Raw genomic sequence first — 17609 nt, forward strand, 5'->3', positions numbered from 1 at the left:
AATTAAAGGAGCAATAAAGTGTCTAATTTGGAGATACCTAAAAAAATGAGCATTGGGCAGATTGAATTTAACAGAGAGCTGCTGAAAAGAAGCAAAGCGATTATCAATGAAAAGATCTTCAAAATGTCTAATGCCCTTCCTATACCAAACATGGAATGCTGAATCGTACGTAGTAGGTAAAAAAAGGTGATTATGTGCGACAGGGCTGGAAACGGAAAAACCATGGAAACCATAGCATTTCCTAAACTGAGCCCATATACGCAAAGTGTGTCTAACAAGAGGATTAGCTATTAATCTGGACAGACTACTAGGGAGTGCAGAGCCAAGAAGTGCAGAGATAGATAATTCTTTAGTGGAGCTCAACTCCATTGCCACCCAATTAGGGCACTCGGGTTGGCCGTGGAAGAAAGACCAAAAGGTAGCACAGCGTATATTAGCTGCCCAATAATATAAACAAAAGTTAGGTAAAGCCATGCCACCCTCTTTTTTAGATTTTTGGAGATGGATTTTATTAATCTTAGCGCGCTTATTCTTCCACAGATATGACAAAATAATAGAGTCTAAGGAATCAAAAAAAGATTTAGGAATAAAAATTGGGATAGATTGAAATAAGTATAAGAATTTGGGGAGAACATACATTTTAACAACATTAATACGACCTACCAAGGACATAGATAGAGGTGACCATTGCCCAACAATTTTCTGTCGAAAACTTTTAAAGGTGGCTTGCTCATCAATTACAGCGAGGTGAATTCCAGTTATCTTGGATAAAACTGCACATGTAAAATGACACCAAGAACACGAGGTTAATGGCCTTTCACCAGGCACAAAATTGGACAGCAAGATTACTACTACTACTTATGTTTTTACATTTGATCTTCACTGCATCACAATTTGACGTCAGCTTTTAATATGCAGAAATGGCAAACATACAAGGTGATATTCAAAAAGGATAAGGAACTCCAATATAACTCGGAGTCCTGCCATGTGCAGAAGTTCGCTGATGACACGGCCATAGTGGGGTGTGTCAGGAATGGACAGGAGGAGGAGTATAGGAAACTGATACAGGACTTTGTGATATGGTGCAACTCAAACTACCTGCGTCTCAATGTCACCAAGACCAAGGAGATGGTGGTGGACTTTAGGAGATCTAGGCCTCATATGGAGCCAGTGATCATTAATGGAGAATGTGAGGAGCAGGTTAAGACCTACAAGTATCTGGGAGTACAGTTGGACGAGAAGCTAGACTGGACTGCCAACACAGATGCCTTGTGCAGGAAGGCACAGAGTCGACTGTACTTCCTTAGAAGGTTGGCGTCATTCAATGTCTGCAGTGAGATGCTGAAGATGTTCTATAGGTCAGTTGTTGAGAGCGCCCTCTTCTTTGTGGTGGCGTGTTGGGGAGGAAGCATTAAGAAGAAGGACGCCTCACGTCTTAATAAGCTGATAAGGAAGGCGGGCTCTGTCGTGGGCAAAGTACTGGAGAGTTTAACATCGGTAGCTGAGCGAAGGGCGCTGAGTAGGCTACGGTCAATTATGGAAAACCCTGAACATCCTCTACATAGCACCATCCAGAGACAGAGAAGCAATTTCAGCGACAGGTTACTGTCGATGCAATGCTCCTCAGACAGGATGAAGAGGTCAATACTCCCCAATGCCATTAGGCTTTACAATTCAACTGCCAGGACTTAAGAACTTTTTTTAAAGCTATTATTAATGCTTTTTGAGTTAGTGATTTAGATGCATATCATATTATTACTGAGTTAAGTATTGTATGTAATGAGTTTTTGCTACAACAAGTGTATGGGACATTGGAAAAAAATGTTGAATTTCCCCATGGGGATGAATAAAGTATCTATCTATCTATCTATCTAACATTACTTAATAATGTCCTTGCTTAACTCGTCAAATTCATCACATTCTCAAAATAGACACCTAAAAGAAAATCACATTTTCTGAACCACACGAATTACTCTTATTCTACAGGTTATAATCTGACTATTGATCCACTCTTGTTATATTGTTTTCACTCCACATTGCATCCTCTTTTTTTGTTCTCCCTGTGCTTCTGCTCGGTTCAGGTTATGATCTGACCTTCACCGTGCCAAAATCTATTTTGTAATCTTTGGCTCAGATCATATCACATCTATAACCCATATCCAAAGAGTACGAGTTCAAACTCCAGAAATCAGATGTCAAAAATTTGTGGAGAAACTCTAGTCCGCTGCATAGAGAATGACACACCGCCAGAGATTCAGGAGGGCATTTAAAATGAAATCCGTATTTGCAATTTTATAAGGGAACAAATGATTAATTGGAACTACCAGCGAAGGCAAGGGGATTATCCCAGGTGTTTTAGTCAAGTTATCCCTCAAGTAATACCAAAACATCTTTGATCTATTTTCTATTAATACTTGTATTGCACAACTGAGGCTGACTAGTTTACTATACGACACGGAAAAGTTCACCATTGACCGTAAAGCACTTCGTGATGTCTTGAGAAAATAAAAGGGGTTACTTGAATGCAAGAGACACGGACGAAGATTAGAGAAAAGGTTTACAAGAATTAAACCAAAAATATAAATACATACATGACCGGATAAGACAAACATAAAGTTTTTTTCTTTCTCGAGGAAAGGCTGATGGGTGACCTCATGTGCATGCAGAGAGCATTTCCTCTTGTGAGGAACAGCATATAACCCAAGGACACAAATACAAGTGCTCAGGAAACAGAATTCAGAAGAATTCCCTACTAGAGGCAGTTAAGTTGTCGCGGAAAAGAGACGGTTACGCTATATATAGAGATAGGCTTTAAACAATTCGAAAAAACCCAGAAACCTCAATGTGGACTGGTTGAGCGTGGGACCCGCTTCCCTGATAATATATTACGCAAATTTACTTTGGCTCAGCAGTATGTTAACTATCTGCGTGTTCAGTCAACATCACTGAGACAGACAGGATAACAGTCGACACTAGTACTTTACGTGCAAGGAGACCAGGTCCGGCCGCTGAACTCACACCTCCGCTCGGTTTGCAAGGCGAAGACCCGCCTCAACGAAGGGCACTTCTGCCGCAATGTACGATGGGGGTTGTAGTTCTCTGCGTCCAAAGAGGATTTCCATTTGTGGCCGCAGATTACCCCGGTGTCCCTTGGCAGCATCCCTGTCAATGTCTGCGGATCTACGGAAACGTCACGGCCCCCCTCGCCCCACTTACCTGCAAACCCCTTTCTCAGCAATGGCCGCGGTTCCCGTGCAGCGATACTTGCTCCGATTCTCGCGAGAACACCCGCACCTTGAGAATCACCAACTTTGTGCAGATTTTCAGTAACATACGAATGTAGTATCTTTTTCCCGTGGACAATATACAGCAACTTTTAGAAAAATATAACGTCCAAGGCGTGCAGCTTTTTAACGGTACGGGATATCCGCCAGACGTAGCCAAAGATGAAATTGTTTTATGCCATCCATTGGGTAGAGGCTGACCACTTCAGTGTGCCTGATGCAGCCAATGTATAACCTGGGAGCTTTTAAGTTCCCAGATCACCAACCACAAACATGCTACAGCCAGCTCACAAATGTCTTACTTCCTCAGGGGGCTAAATGGCATGTGGCATGTCCGTGTCGACCCTCATCAGTTTTTAAGAATGGACTACAGAGAAACAACCTATTTGGATGCATTATTGCTTGATATGGCATCAACACTGCCATTGATAGTGAGAAACTGTAGAGAATTGTTGACACAATTGAAACAAGCCCCCCCCCCCAACCTTCTGTTTATACCTGCTTCAGTCCACGCCTACCCCCTGGGCGTTCCTTCTAGCCTTTTAACCGGAGTCATGTTTACTGACAGTGCCTATCTTCATTTTTAAGCAGATACAAGCCATTGGTGGTTAGTCAGTGGCATATATCTGGGGTTAGTGGACCAAGTGGACGAAGTTTCTCATCTTGACTGGTCTCATTTGTCCACGTTTGGACAATGTTTTCTTTAATCCTTTCCTTATCCCTGCACCCGTCTGTTGTGTATTTAATATTTCAATGGTATTTGAGTAATACTGTAAATATATTGTTTGACTAAGTATACGGGTTCATTTAAATATTCATTATGTAAAAATATTCACATGTAAAAATAATTGAATTGCATACATCATACATGTGCATCTCACTTAAAGTAAAAACCAGTGTATACAGTTAACCTCCGGCTTCCTTGTTTTCCTTTCAATTTGTTTTTTTTTATGTTTTAGAGTTACAAATTATAACACCATCCAAGTACTTTTTAAAAATGTAAAATTACTTGCCTCAATCACTTTCTCTGACAGCTCATTCCATATACTGATGGTTTAAAAAAACTCTCAAATTCCTATTAAATCTTTTCCTTTTCACTTTAAACCTATGCCCATAGTTCTTGAATCTACAGACCTGAATGGGGGCGGTGGGGGGGGGGGGGGTGAAATCAGTGCACATCTAACTTAGCTATGTCTCTCTGATTTTATACAACCTCTATAAAATTGTTTTCCTATGCTCCAATGAAAAAAGTCCCAATCCCCTCAAACTCTTCATAACTCCATTCCTCAATTCTCAGCAACATCCTCGTAAATATCCTCTGCTCTTTCCATCTTAATGGCATTGTTGCTTTACCCAGATAATAAAAAACAGAAAATATTCCAAATGCAGCCTTACCAACATCTTGTACAACTGCACATAACATCCCAACGTTTATACTGTACTCAATGATCTTCTGAGCCAAACCCTTCTTCACCACCCTGTCTACCTGTGACATCACTTGCAGGGTACCATGTACTCATACTCCTTGTTCCCTTTGTTCAACAATAATCCCTGTGGCCCTACCGTTCACTATGAATATTCTACCCTGAATTATCTCCCCAAATGCAATATTGTGCACTTATCTCAATGAAACTATTTGCCATTGCTTAGGCCACTTACCTGGCTATTCACAATCTCCCTGTACTCCTACAACAATGCCACTATTTAGTGTCATTTGCCAGCTTACTAACCGTACCTTGCAGAGTGCCATCCAAATCATTGATAGCAATGGGTGTAACATCAACCCCTAGGAATGCCTCTAATCAAAGGCCTCCAGTCAAAAAAGCAACTTTTCACCTCTGCTTCCTTCTATCAAGTCAATTCTGTGTGTAGTTAGTTAGCTCTCCCTAAATCTCATGCAATCTAACATCCCATAGAAGCCAACCATCTGGAACCTTACAGGCTTATTCAAGTCCAACATAGACCATAACTACCACACTGCCCTGTATTGGTCTTTTCAGCTACTTCTTCAAAAAAAAAACCTCACATTCATGAGAAATCACCTTCCATACACCACACTGTACTGACTACCCCTATTCAATCACCGTCTTTCCAAATGCTTGTAGATCTTATCCTCCACAATTCTCATGAGTAATTTACCCATCATAGATTAGGCTAACCTGTCTATAGTTCCCAGGCTTTTCGTTGTTGCCCTTGTTAAAGACACAATGCTAGCCACCCTCTGGACTTCCAGCACTTCACCCATTACCATTGAGTTCCAGCATTCTTGGATATACTTGATCAGTCCCTTGAGAATGATCTACCGCCAGATACTTTATGATGTCCAGCACCTCTTCTGTTACACTGTAAACTACCCCAAGACATTCCCATTAACTAACTCAAGAGCTAACCAAAGTCTTCAGGTCTTTCTGCATGGTAAAAATGCAGGAAAAATATTTATCAAGGACCTAAGCCATCTCCTGCAGCTCCACACAAAGATATCTTTGAGGAGCTCTATTCTCTCTATAATTTTTTTACCTTTTTATATATCTAATGTCTCCACAATCTTCTCTGCCAAAGCTATCTCATGCCTCCTTTTTACCTTCAGATATCCTTCTTCATAATTCTGCATCTCCTATATTACTCCAAGGATTCACTTAATACCATCTCCCCGTGCTTGACCTATGCCTAACTCTTTATCCTGACAAGAACAATCTCCCTCATCATCTCAGGATGCCTACTCCTGCCAACCCTGCCCTCCACTCAAACAGGATCATGCAGATCTTGAAGCCCTGAAATTTCACTTTAAAAAACTTTATCACTTGCCACACATCCATTTTCCTGCAACAACCTAATCCAATCAACTTTTTGCAAGTTCCTGTCTAATACCGTCAACATTTACTTTGCTCCAGTTTAGAATGTTAACTTGTGGACCAGATCTGTCCCTTTCCATAACTAATTAAACGCTGACAGAATTTTGATTGGTGGTCCCAAAGAGTTTTTCATTTTAGTCACTTACTTTACCAGATTTCCCAGGACTAGGTCAAGCTTTTCCCTTTCCCTGATTGAGAGATCCCATCCCATCTAGGTTCTTTAGCCATATGGCAATCCCAGTTCATGTTAGGAAAGTTAAAATCTCCTACTATGACAACTGTATCATTGCAACTTTCAGCACATTAGCTCCTTTGTTTCCCATGGGGGGGGGGGTCTATAGTACAATCCAAACAAACTAACAATCCAGTTCTTATCTTGCAACTTCCTTATACAATTTCTCAGAAATGTTATCTTTGAAAACAGCCTCAATTGGAAGGCTCCTCCACCATGAATGGTCCTAAGCCTGGCTGTGAAAGGAGAAATGGGCCTGGTACTAGCAACCCTATTCCATAGAAAGTGCTATAGAAATGGCAACTGGAGGTCCAAGGATCTCATCCCTAGGAGGAAGAGGATACACCAAGATGGGCTACACCAAGGACACGGCCTGGAAGACTAGTGCGCTTCAGGGTGCTGGATTTTTGTGGCTCTAGAGATGGGTGCCCCTGACAGTTGTGTTGCGGGAGAACACGGAACATCGGGAGCAGCAGGTTAGCTGCCGTGGGCTGTGTGTCCAGAGATCCGAGCCTTTTTGGGGCCGACTCTCTGGGCACAGAGCTTGGAAAAAGAAATGCAAGACTTTTAACATCATAAATCAGTGAGTTGTTTGTTATGTCTCCCCTCTTGCTGTGAGATGGGGACACCTCTTTTTCCCTTATTTGGGAGAGAGAAAGCCTGTGGTATGTCAAATTACTGGGTGAGTGAGTAGTCTTTGAGGTACTGCAAGTCTGTGTCTTTATTGATGCTTTGCTGTATGCTTGAGTGCTCGGTGGGGGGCACCGATGCTTTTTTTGCTGGTGGGGGGGTTCGCTGCCTTGCTGCTGCTTGTGCATGGAAGGGGAGGCTGGGGGGGGTGGGATTTGGGGTTCTAACATTTATCATTCATTCTTTGAGGCACTCCTCTGTATTTGTGGATGTCTGTGAAGAAAAAGAATTTCAGGATGTATATTGTATACATTTCTCTGACATTAAATGTACCTATTGAGACAACTTAAAAGATTGGCTAGGACAGGGGGTTTTGGCGAGCTACTGTTGGCAGCCTATGCTGCAGTAAGGGTGATGGGCTTAAGTAACAAAACAAAGAATTGGATGTAGAAGTTGCCCCCACACCCATATACTGGCAATTAATCTCTTGCTGTGAAAGAGATTTGGGTAGTGATTTGGTTTTGAGAACCTTTGATGTCAGCCTGTGAACAACAGGGTCTACCCATCAGAGCTGACTATTTTATAACTCTGCACATTAAAAAACTGCATCTGCTGGGAATACAAGCAAATCAAGCCACAGCTACAGCCTGAGCTGCTGAGCGTTTCTAGTATTTACTGCTTTTATTATTTTTGCTATATAGTGGTTGTTTATTGTGACAGCTGATGGGGAGAAAACTGTTCTCAGCAGCATAGAGAGGCCACTGCTGCCTGGTAGACTATGACCTTGATAAGGAGTTTGAGACAGCCAAAGACTTTACCTCCATACCAAAAGAAATAGCAAATTCCATCATTAAAAATCAGCCTCGATTGTGGCAGGTGTATGAAAGAGGTCAAATGGTATGGGACTCTTTTTGTAGATATTTAAGGCAAGACCCAGTCTTTCATACACTTCAATGCATAGACAACCACATCATGTACCCATACAGTTCTTCTCCATATTGCAGATCAGTGACGGAAATTGAAATGACTCATTCTGGGATGGAGGTAGAGCAGTTTGTGCTCTGGCTTAATTCACTCCAGTAGAAAGTTTGCTAGATGTGAGGTGCAATTGTGCAGTAAGCTGAAAAGCATTAAGCAATTAACCTTGCTTAACATCATTCTGCATTGCTATCAAGTTTAATGTAAACCATTAGGTAGAATAGTGGTTTGGATACCACTGAGTAGCAGACTTCAGATGGAGACAAATTTTTGCACACATTATCCTTGTCAGATTTGACTCCAGTCTTTATCAATTGACAGACAATCTTTTGGGAGTTTAAACAAAATAAAGAAAATACATACACTCAGTGTCCACTTTATTACATTCAGGAGTGAAACCCAGAGCAGTCTTCTGCTGCTGTAACCAACCCACTTCAAGGTTTGACATGTTGTGCAATCAGAGATACTCTTCTGCACACCATTTTAAAGCTGTTTTTGTTAGTTATGGGCACCTTCCTGTCAGCTTGAACCAGTCTGGCCGATCCCCTCTGAACCTCCTCTCTCATTAGCAAAGCATTTTCACCCACAGAATTGCTGCTCACTGGATGCATTTTGTTTTTTTTGTACCATTCTCTGTAAGCTCTAGTAATTGTTGCGTGAGTAATTCCTAGAGATTGGCAGTTTCTAAGATACTCAAACTACCATGTCTGGTATGAACAATCATTTCACAGTCAGTCACTTTCTTCCCCAGTTTGAACAATAGGATCTCTTGACTATGTCTGCATGCTTTCTACGCATCGAGTTGCTACCACATGTTTGGCCTATTACTTATTTGCATTAACGAGCAGATGTATTTAATAAAGTGACCTCTAAGTGTATATAAGCAGTTAATGGTGCAAGCTACATTTTTCTCAGCATTGATCTGCTGTGAAGACCACTTCTATTGTAACTAGATACAAAATTCACACTACAATTTGACAAGCAGCTCTTTGGGCACTGTGAGGAAGCAGCTGAAGAGGATGCTCTTGTTAATTTGCTGTCACTTGCAACATGGAGACCCAAGGATAGTTTATGTTCTTACAGATGGTCACAGTTATTATGTCTAAGGCCTGTTGGCATGTTTTCCCACTCTGCACGGGAAGATTTGGATGTGAATTCATGACAAAGGTTCCCAAATGCCAGAATTTGGAACTTCGGCAGGATGGAGTTTGCTCCATATTACTCGTTCTTCCAATGGCTTATGGCCTTTTCAATCCCGTGCAAGGTAGTGCAGCTCTCCATCTCAAACACATACGCACCCTTGCCAATTACTTCGGTCAGGTAAAACATTGAGTTAACAGGAACATTGTAGATTACAGTTGTGAAAGTCAATACCAATGTATAGACTTTCATCACGAGACACGCATGATGATCCAATACATGATGTATCTACGAGAATCAATCTTTTGCATAGAAGGGGAGATTATGTTGCAGTTCAAACAAAATTTCATTGATTTGAAATATTAACTGTTTTCCTCTTCCACATTAATGCATTCCAGTAATAATTTTTATGTCACTTATTTGTTAAGATGCTGAGGCAAATCAGCTCAAGTATGGTATTTTGATCACAAGTTCTGGTGACAAGTATGGGCTCTGTAAACAAAGCAGGAGACACAAAGAACAAAAAAAAGCTCTTTACAAAAATATTAACCATGGCTTACTGGTGGGAGTTGTAAATGAAATAAATGTGGGATTAAAGTTGAAATACAGAAATTAGAGCACAAAATCTTGGCTCATACTTGGACTCAGTACAGTACAAATATACCATTCTTTATATGAGCTGCCAAAGTACCCCTCCCCTTCACTTTGCAACACAATACCTGACATCCACTACAAGCTAGGTTAAGAATGGCCAAACTATGGGCACCCCTGCATGCCAACAAGTTCACACAATAGTAAATCAAAGGGCTGATGTGTTCATTGCCTTAAGTAGCTCCTTTCTCTCCATTTTCAGTAATAAATGAGTAACTGGGTTTATTATTGCCACATGTATCAACATACAGTGAAAAACTTTTGCATGCCATCCATACCAAATTTCATTACATCAAGATAGTACAAGGGGAAAATCAACACCAGAATGCAGAACAAAGTATTGCAGTTACAGAGAAAGTGCAGTGCAGGTAGACAATGAGGTGCAAGGCCATGAAGAGGTAGATAACATGGTCAAGGGTTTACCTTACTGTACAACAGGATAGAAGCTGGGCTTGAGCCTTATAATACGTGTGTTCAGGCTTTTGTATCTTCTGCGCTCAGGGAGGGCACGCGTTTTTTTTGATTAGATTAACTGCTTTACTGAAGCAGCATCAAGTATTGGCGGAGTCCATGCAGAAGAGGCTGGCTTTCATCGGGTGTTGAGCCGAGCTGTGTCAACAAATTTATGGTTTCTTGTGATCATGGGCAGAGCAGTATCCATACCAAGCTGAAAAACGTCTGGATAGGATGCTTCCTGTGGTGCATCCATTAAAACTGGAGAGGACTTCTTTAATCAGAGTTGTGCTTTTGGTGTAATTTATTACAATAATGTGGAAGGATGGGGTTACCATAGAGTGATGTTTATGCATTTTCAAACTTATGGCTAAAAGGAGAATTTACGGACATTTCTGCTAACTGTACACAATGACCTGTACCAAGATTTCCCTGCCCTGCAGTGAAACTGTTGATCTTTTACTTCAACCTGGTTGTTTTAAGACCATAAGATATAGGTACAGGATTAGGCCATTTGGCCCATCGAGTCTGTCTTTTACTTCAACCTGGTTGTTTTAAGACCATAAGATATAGGTACAGGATTAGGCCATTTGGCCCATCGAGTTTGCTCTGTCATTTCAACACAGCTGATTCAATTTCCCTCTCAGCCCCCATCTCCTGCCTTCTCCCCATATCCCTTCATGCCCTGGCTAATCAAGAATCTATCAACCTCTGCCTTAAATATACATAAAGACTCAGCCTTCACAGACGCCTGTGGCAAAGAATTCCACAGAGTCACTGCTCTCTGACTAAAGAAATGCTTCCTCAGCTCCATTCTAAAAGGATGCCCCTCTATTCTGAGGCTGTGTCCTCTGATCTTAGACTCTCCCACCACAGGAAAAAAATCTTCTCCACATCCACTCTATCAAAGCCTTTCGCTAGGCTTCAATGCGGTCACCCCTCATTCTACTGAATTCTAGTGAATATAGGCCTAGAGCCATCAAAAGCCCTTCTAAGACAAACCATTCAATCCTGGAACCATTTTCGTGAATCTCCTTTAAACCCTCTCCAGTTTCAGCACATCCTTTCTAAAACAAGGACTCAAAACTATTCAAAATACTCCAACTGAGGCTTTACCAATGCTTTATAAAGTTTCAAGATTACATCCTTGCTTTTATATTCTAGTCCTCTACCATAGCCTAAAAATTAACCTGTCAGGAACCCTGCACAAGGACTCCCAAGTCCCTTTGCACCTCAGTTTTTGTATTTTCTCTCCATTCAGAAAATAGTCAACCCTTTCATTTCTTCTATCAAAGTACATCACCATATACTTTCTGGCATGGTATCCCATCTGCCACTTCTTTGCCCATTCTTCTAATCTGTCTAAGTCCTTCTGTAACCCGTTTCCTCAAAACTACCTGCCCCTCCAACTATCTTCATATCATCTACAAACTTTGCAACAAAGCCACCTGTTCCGTCATCCAAATCACCAGCAGCCAACCAGTAAAGGCTCCCTTTATTCCCACTCTTCGCTTCTTGCCAATCAGCCACTGCTTTATCTTTACTAGAATTTTTCCTGTAATAACATGGGCTTTTCTTTATTGTAGCAATACAATATCTACATATCAAAATAAACCAAATTTAACTTCCCTGATTACTATGGTGGATGTACTCAAATCAATATTTAGACTTCTTAACATCCTGCTGCCACCCAATACACATGCATCCTGTCTGAATGCGATACCGCCACACCCCTCACTTCCCAACTCACAAACGCCCTCATCCAGCACCTGTCACTGTTCATCTTTTATTGCTGCTGCTTCACTACAGCTTGTTTTATTATACCTACACTACAGCTTGTTTTATTATATAGTGCCAGTAACATTATACTGACCTACATAAACATGCATCTTGCACTTTACATCAACCTTCAGACTATGCCACTCAAGGACTTGTGCTATTATAGTATGACTGTATGTGTTGGATTGTAATTATATACTGTATGCTGTGTTTATATGCACTGTGTTTTGCACCATGGCCCAGAGGTATGATATTTCATTTAGCTGTATACAACCATATGGTTGAATGACAATAAAATTGAACTTGAATATTTCCAATCTCTAGCCCAGATTTCAGACCATAGATATTAAACTTCTGGCTCAAACTCCTGCAAGCACTTGGTTTTAAACCAGGTATTTGAAAGGATTGCACTTTTTCTAATCTACATCGCTCTGAATTCCAACTTTAATAGGTGTGATTTTGTTTCTCCTGACTTGGAAAAGCAAACATGGTAGAAGCTCACGAATCAAAACCAATTTGCAAATTTGTCAGTCTTGCCGAGGTTATATTAGAGACATTGAAATTAGCCACTATGCTCTAAAAACCAAAAATGGTACAATGTTTTGCTGATTCCTACCCAAATATCATCAGCAATAGTTATAAAGTAGACTAAAAAAAAGAAAATGCCCAGATCACATTGTTAATTGAAAACAATTTTTCTATATTCATCTTTTAATCAGTTTTATGTATTAGGTAGCTCAATCTATGAACAATGAATCTCAAAACCAATGTCTTAAAGCTCAACAAGGCTTCAGCCTTCAAAAAAAAAATCAATAAATCCTTATTTTTTCTTCTAAATCCTTAAATTACCTTTGAAGTCCAAGATAAAGCAAATAATGGGCTATTGGGTATTGAGAAAATGTTTCAATTTTAAGTAGAAAAAAAGAGTACAGCTTGAGTAGCTCAATTGAATTTGATTCTTCAATAACTGAGCCAAGCCTAAAGCTTATAACAAGGGTAATACTTGTGAGGAAGATACATACAGACCAAGTTAAAATCCAAGGTCTTGACAGATGAAATCAACTGCAGAAAAAAAACACTTTGCTAGAAAACAAATTAAGAGCCTTTTTTTTGAAACCATGGTGAGACTGAAAGTTATTGGTGCGCGGAATGACCTGGGCATATTTCTACACAAATCACAGAAGGCTTGCTTCATGTGTATGCATGTTATTACACATTGAAACAATCTGTTGGCTCTTTACAAGAGCGTTTGATTACAAAAGTAGATACACATTTTTCCAAAAGGTAGCCTTTTGAGACTATCAAGAATATTTACACAATAGTACCTCACATTTGAAACAAAGGGTACTGAATTAAGGAGCAAACTAGCTATTGTCATTTCCACTAGCTACACTTCCCAGCCCAAGGACCACCTTCTCTCATTTCCACATGTTGCTGCATTACACAGTTTTAAATATCTAAAAATTTCAGAACTTTAGTATTGCAAAATCCAGAAAAGGAAAATCAAGGAGACTGCTGCTTGACAAATTTGCATCCTTCAAATACCAAGGGCCGTTAAAAACAAATGTCATACAGAGTAGTAGCATATTTTGATGCCCAATTGTCATCTTCAGAATTAGCTTCTTGATATTATCTTTAGAGATAACATCAAGCACCTCTATTGGAAAGTCATCAACTCTTCTGAATTTACCATAAGCAAACTATGTAAGTGATTTGGCTGTCATTTATAACATGATCTATCATTAATAATGATCTATATTATAAGTTATAAATAATGATCTATCATTATTTGCAGAATAATGACTCAACAAAAATCTTCCAGATGTAGTCTCACTAGGGCTCTATATAATATTTTATATTATATTAAATATAATATCAAGTGGCCAAATGGTTAAGGCGTTCGTCTAGTTATCTGAAGGTCGCTAGTTCAAGCCTTGACTGAGGCTTGCGTATGTGTCCTTGAGCAAGGCACTTAACCACACATTGCTCTGCGACGACACCGGTGCCAAGCTGTATGGGTCCTAATGCCATTCCCTTGGACAACATCGGTGGCGTGGAGAGGGGAGACTTACAGCTTGGGCAACTGCCAGTCTTCCATATAAAAAAAAACTTTGCCCAGGCTTGCGCCCTGGAAACTTTCCAAGGTGCAAATCCATGGTCTATCACATATATGTCAAACTCAAGGCCCGCGGTGGAATTATCTTTGGCCCGCGAGATAATATCTAATTACTATTAAAGCTGGCCCCAGTAATCGAAGCGCCTATGGCATATGATATGGCTAATGCTGAGTTTATTCAGGTACCAGGTTTTCAGGGTTTTTAGTGTTTATTCGGCAGTCTTGCTCGGCAGTCTTCTTCATAAGAAACGGAATTTGTAAAGTGAAACACTTTGTAGTTATAGCAGAGACTGAGACACATGAGAGCAGGCTGAAAAACGGAGGCAACGAAAGCTGCGTTCGCACGCGTCCGACTGATCCGGCCCGCATGAAGCTGCATTTTGCTCAATCCGGCCCGTGACCTAAAATGAGTTTGACACCCCTGGGGACTAATGGAGGCCTACATACACTATATATTATAATGGATACATCTATCTAACACACACAAAATGCTGGAACAACTCAGAACGTCAGGCAGCATCCATAGAAATGAATAAACAGTCAATGTTTTGGTCAGAGACCCTTCTTCAGGACTGAAAAGGGGGAAGATGCCATAATAAAAAGTGGGGGGGGGAAGGGAAAGGGGAAGGACGCTAGCTAAAATGTGATAGGTGAGTGGGTGGGAAAGATAAAAGGCTGGAAAAGGATAGGAGAAGAGAATGGACCATAGGAGAAAGGGAAGGAGGAGGGGACCCAGGGAGTAGTAATATGCAGATTAGAAGGGGTGAAAGGACAGAGCGGGGAATAGAAGAGGGGACAGAGAGGGGATTTTTTTTTTTTTTTTAAACCAGAAAGAGAAATCTAGTCATGCCATCAAATTGGTGGCCACCAAGACAGAACACAAGGTGTTGTTCCTCCACCAAGGGTGGCCTCCCCTTGGCACAAGACGAGGCCGTGGACCAACATGTCCGAACAGGAATGAGAATGGGAATTAAAATGTTTGTCCACCAGGAAGTTCCGCTTTTGGTGGATGGAGCGGAGGTGGCTGATGAAGCGGCTTCCCAATTTATGATAGGTCTCACTAATGTAGATAAGGCCACATTGGGAGTGCCAGACACAATAGTTCATCCCAGCAGATTTGCAGGTGAATTGTTGCCACACCTGTTAGGACTGTTTGGGACCCTGGATGGAGGTGAGGGAGGAGGAGAACAGGCAGGTGTAGCACTTGGGCTACTTGCAGGGATAAGTTCCAGGGGGAGATGGGGGGGGGGGGGGAGAGGATGAATGGATAAGGGAATTGCAGAGGGAGCAATCCCTGATCCCTGTGGAAAGAGGACAGGGATGTAAAGATATGTCTAGTGGTGGGATCCCTTTGGAGAGGGCAGAAGTTGTGGAGGATGACGTGTTGGATGCAGAGGCTGATGGGGTGGACAAGAGGAACTCTATCCTTGTTAAGGTAGTGGGAAGATGTGGTGAGCAAGATGTTCAGGAAATGGAGGAGATGAGGGTAAGGGCAGTATCAATAGTGGAAAAAGGGAAACCCCATTCTTTGAAGGAAGACATCTTTGATTTCCTGGAAAAGATAGATACATCCTCGGAACAGATGTGGTGGCAATGAAGGAATGGGGAAAAGGGAATATAATTTTTCCAGGATGCAGGGCGGGAAGAGGTATAGTAAAGATACCTATGGGAATCGGTAAGTTTATAAAAGATGGCAGTTGACAGTTTGTCTCCAGAGATGTAGACAGATCGAGAAAAGGGAGGGAGGTGTCAGAAATGAACCAAGTGAATCTAAGGGCAGTGTGGAAGACAGAGGTAAAGTTGATGAAATTGACGAGCTCAGCATGGGTGCAAGAAGCAGCGCCAATGCATTTGTCAACTTAACGGAGGAAGAGTTGAGAAGTATAACCGGGGAAGGCTTTGAATGTGGACAGTTCTACGTAGCCAACAAAGCGGCAGGCATAGCTGGGGCCCATGGCTACCCCTTGATTCTGGAGAAAGTGGGAGAAGCCAATGGAAAAACTGTTGAGGGTGAGGACCAGTTCTATTACATGGCGGAGGGGAATTGGTTGGTCTTTTTAAGAAATAAGAGAGAGCTTTGAGGCCTTCTTGATGGGGGAATAGAAGTGTACAGGGACTGAACATTCATTGTGAAAATGAGGTGGTCTGGGTTAGGGAATTGAAAGTTACTGAAGAGATCAAGAGTCTGAGAAGTGTTGAAGATGTAGGTGGGAATGGGGTGTGAGGGAACGAGTTCAGCAGGAGCAGGTAGAGACAATAGGTCTACTTGGACAGCTATACTGTTGTACACAGGGTTGTGAAAGTCAATACAATTACTATGAAAAGTCTCAGATTAACACTTCTCAATACACATTCTTGCATTTATATATCACATTGCTTGGCAGTCTCTAGCATACTTATGAAGTATAGCAAGATTCAGGTGATTCATTACTCAACTAATCAGAAATGACAACACAGCATTTACTTAGAAGGTAAGAGATGCCAACTACATTTCAACTGACTACTAGAATTATTATAATACTGTGTAATAAATTTTAAAAAGTAAATTAAAAGTGTGTTGCATTACAAAATAACAGCCAATATCCAGAAAATTTACCATAACAGCATCAAATCCATCAGACTATTGAAGGTTTACTGTAGACATTTTTATAATATGAACAAACAATAGTAACATTATCACATAAAGAAAAATATTTTAGTAATACTTGAGAAACAATAGAACAAAAAACTCTTACTTTGATCAATAATACCAAGAAATTCTAAAAATCAGTTGACCTCAGAAAACACAATTTAATTATTAACAACCACAATTTTAATTTAGATGAAATCAAGACTCCGAATCATTCCATCACTGCACATTAATGATCCTGATATTCTCCCCAAATATGACAACCTATACTTAATTCACCTGACAAAACAGATTCGTGTTAATTGTGCTAGTTCTATTTTAACAGCTTTAGCAATTAAACACACTAACGACTGATAAGGCTAGTAAAAGTCTAAAATAAAGGAAAAATCCTACTCAACAATACAGAAGTATTCTACATTGCATGGTATGAAGTCATATAACCGATCTCACAACACCAAGAGTTCGAACAAATCTTAGAATTTAAAAATAGAAATTATGTTACTATGGAAAGAAACACTTGACTAAGCCCCACAACACATCCAGAAAATACTACAAATATGCAACCAATAAGCTTCGTGTGAATCCAAAAGTGAACAAATTTCGGACGGATACAGTGAAGTTGCATTTTATTTCACATTCTACACGTCTGATATAGTACTGTATATTACCTACGAATGTTCTGTTCAACTTTTTAGCAGCTGCTCTACTTAACAAAAGGATGCCGATCTTCTTTCATGAATTATACATGACAACAGTAACAAAAAAAAGGTATTACCGAGAATCTGAAGACCATTAACAACATACAGGACTAAGCATTATCTTCACCAGCAACTAATCTCAAGACGTGCCACTAGACCAATGAGCG

The 17609-nt window shown here is 40.6% G+C and overlaps 1 protein-coding gene across 11 annotated transcripts in view; it reads right to left on the reverse strand.

Moving 5' to 3' along the window:
- The window catches only part of LOC140737177 (UDP-N-acetylglucosamine transporter-like), a 65736-nt gene extending 48130 nt beyond the window's left edge, over positions 1–17606 (reverse strand). Inside the window, exons 1-2 of one of the 11 annotated variants that reach the window (XM_073063409.1) lie at positions 3217–3251; positions 664–773 (exon numbers count right to left, since the gene is read on the reverse strand). The gene's annotated coding sequence lies outside the window, so the exon portion shown is untranslated. Of the gene's footprint in view, positions 1–663; positions 774–2591; positions 2801–2899; positions 3189–3216; positions 3354–17412 lie in introns of those variants that run through there. The other 10 variants (XM_073063406.1, XM_073063407.1, XM_073063408.1 and 7 more) reach the window with 10 other exon arrangements.
- Positions 17607–17609: the final 3 nt, after the last annotated feature.

This window comes from Hemitrygon akajei, chromosome 12 (assembly GCF_048418815.1).
Source record: "Hemitrygon akajei chromosome 12, sHemAka1.3, whole genome shotgun sequence".
Taxonomy (NCBI): domain Eukaryota; kingdom Metazoa; phylum Chordata; class Chondrichthyes; order Myliobatiformes; family Dasyatidae; genus Hemitrygon; species Hemitrygon akajei.